We start from the raw sequence: 2,800 nt of genomic DNA, 5'->3' as shown, positions 1-2,800 counted from the left end.
GTTCACCAGATATCAACACAATTTCGATCCGCTCCTCACGTGTTAATCTGTTCGACATGTCAATGGCTGTGCACAAAGAGAAACTTTTAAATAACTCATGAAAGGAAAAAGTTAGATTGAAACCAAGCACACCATTGTTTTTCAACCACTTATACACCTTATGTTTGCAGTGATGACGTACACAGACAGCGATTCAAGGCTGAGGTCTGAGTTGGAAAATGGGACAAAGACGTCCCAGTGACTGGTTCTTTAACTGGGACAAAAGTGAGACAGTGTCCTGCCTGAAGGTGTGGAAACAAGTTTTTATGACAGTCAGGAGTCCTTTGAGAAAAGCTTTGTAATGAACATCTTTATAAATAAACAGCTTAAGCAGTACAGAACAGTGTGGCCTCTAGAACACAGTAAACTGAATTAGTGAGCTTCTAAAGAAAAAAAGTTCCACTCAACACATCGTGAGTTTTGACCTGTCTGAGTTTTCCACTCAGTTCCAGTGGGCCCGGTTAACAGCTTGACCCTGATGAAATCTTCTGACAGTGTTCTGACAACATGTTACAGTTTCTCAGACTTGGCGTCTTTTGGAGTTTCTGCAATTTTTGAAGTTAAATCCAAGTGATAACCAGCACAGCTGAGTGTTGTTTTTCAAAAGGCCCGAGACAAGTCCAGCTGTCTGTGTCTGCTCTCCAAATGTGACCTAAATGTCTGCTCATCTTAGACTGCAAATGAGCGATGGAAGGAAAACCATCAAAATAAATATGCCGAGTGTCATAAAGGGAAAACCTCTCGGATGGCCACGGTGTTCAGCTGGCAGGAATGTGTGCCCATGTGTTGTGCCCTTATACCTTATGGATGCAGCGTGCTAACCAACCTTGTTAACATTAGCAAATAGCTTAGCACTCCACAGCCACTGATCTCAGTCACTTCTGGCTAGGGATGTTTGATTTGTCTAAATGTCCCTTAGTAAGTTGCACCTTCACTAGATGCTTTTGGTAGTTCTCAAAAAGCTTATGGCATAATTCTCACTGAGTTTTTGACCACTCTTCTTGTAAAAATTAGTAGAGTTCATTTAAAAATAGCTTGGTTTTCTGGCACATACCTGGCTTTAAAGCATACTCAATAATGTAGGGGCAATGTCAGGGCTTTAGTAAGGCGTAACGTTAGCCTGCTTTGTCCATTTCAAAACCAGTTTGATGTGTGTTTTGGATTATTTAGCTGCTGGATCACCTGGGTCTAAACTAAACTGTAACTGTTGATTTGAAGTTAAAGAGTTTGGTGGTAGTCCTCTGTAATTGTTCTAGCTATTTTACACCACAACCACTGGAAGCACAAAAACCCCAGAGCATGATGCTACCACCACCATGCTTGATAGCTGGTACAGTGATTTGAACGGCTCACTTTCACTCCTCCAAACCAAATAGATGACCAAATGCTGGATTTCTCTGTCATGAAGTTGACTACAATTTTACAGAAAAAAACACTGCCATGAAAAATTACATCACTCAACAGTTAACGATCATACCTTTAATGAAGCTTCACCCTCTGTTAATAGAACTACAGGAAGTCCAGAGAACTGTTAGGAATCTTTTAGCTGAACCGGCTTAGGCTTATTTCATTCCAGGTTCAAATGTCACCCAGCGACAGGCAGTGGTGTTAAAGCCAAGCGTTATCTCCACCAATCAGGTGTCATCCCTCTGAACTGTTTCCAGCTCAGCTGCCAAACAGGAGCTTTACTAAAAGAAACAGGAAAAAAAAAAAGCTAAGCATTTCCTAGTATCCAATCACAATCTTCAAGTATTTACTCTCTTAGAATTTAACAATTTAGTAAATGGGGGCTAAATACAAAGCTACATTTTATTACACAGAAATCACAGGCATCATTATTTAATCATAACAGGAGCTCAAAGGAGAGATCAGTTAATCCAAAATTGTGTTTTTGTCCAGGAGGCAGCTAAGAACGTCCGATAAGCAGATTCTAGTAAATCCATTTGTTGTTGCTGATGCTGATGTTGTTGTTGTGAAGGATTCCAGCAAACATCACGTGACCTGACTGAGCGGTTTAAGGGTGCTGACTTCTGGGGTTTCCTTCAATCCCATGTCTGGTTCACAGACGGGACACCAGGTTGTTGTTACTGGGATTGTGGACAATCCCAGTAACAACCATTTTAGATGGTATTGGTTTGATATAATTCAAATTTTATTATGAAAAGATTTCTGGCACTTTAATGGTGTATTTGAAAAACCACCATTTAAAAGCAACTCTGACCTTTTCAACAAATTTCCTTTGTTTGTCAATAAGAAATATTGCAATTTGCCTGTTTTTTTAATTAGTAATATATCAAAAATATTTAGGTGTATGCATGCTTTATTCTAAGAGCCAAGGATGCAAGGGATTTGATCATTCAGAGGGACAGATTCCATGCATTTTGGGGAATTTGATCAAATAAATGATTGTTGGTGCTTAAAACACCCTTTAACTGTACATTTAAAGCATTTAAGACAAAATCTGTTAATTTGTCCATTAATAAATTTTACATTTGGGCTGCACTTTAAATAGATTTTAATTTTCCCAGAAAACACATTTTAAAACATCCACTCGTGTAATTGTTAAATGTAAGTTTGCTCCCTTCCATAACCCAAAGTGACCTAACCATAATAACAGAAATTGATGACAAATTAACCGTTACAGTTTTTTACAGTCGCTAACAAGCGTTTGTCCAAACAGTTGTCACATTTGCAAAACTCTAAACACAATTAGCACAGGATCGGTCTGTTGTGGCCATACCATTCACACATGTCATGTCGT

Source organism: Pundamilia nyererei, unplaced genomic scaffold (assembly GCF_000239375.1).
Source record: "Pundamilia nyererei isolate P.nyererei 1_Seehausen unplaced genomic scaffold, PunNye1.0 scaffold00098, whole genome shotgun sequence".
In the NCBI taxonomy this organism is placed as follows: Eukaryota; Metazoa; Chordata; class Actinopteri; order Cichliformes; family Cichlidae; genus Pundamilia; species Pundamilia nyererei.
The sequence above is the reverse complement of the archived record's forward strand: the minus strand, read 5'-3'. Positions refer to the sequence as shown.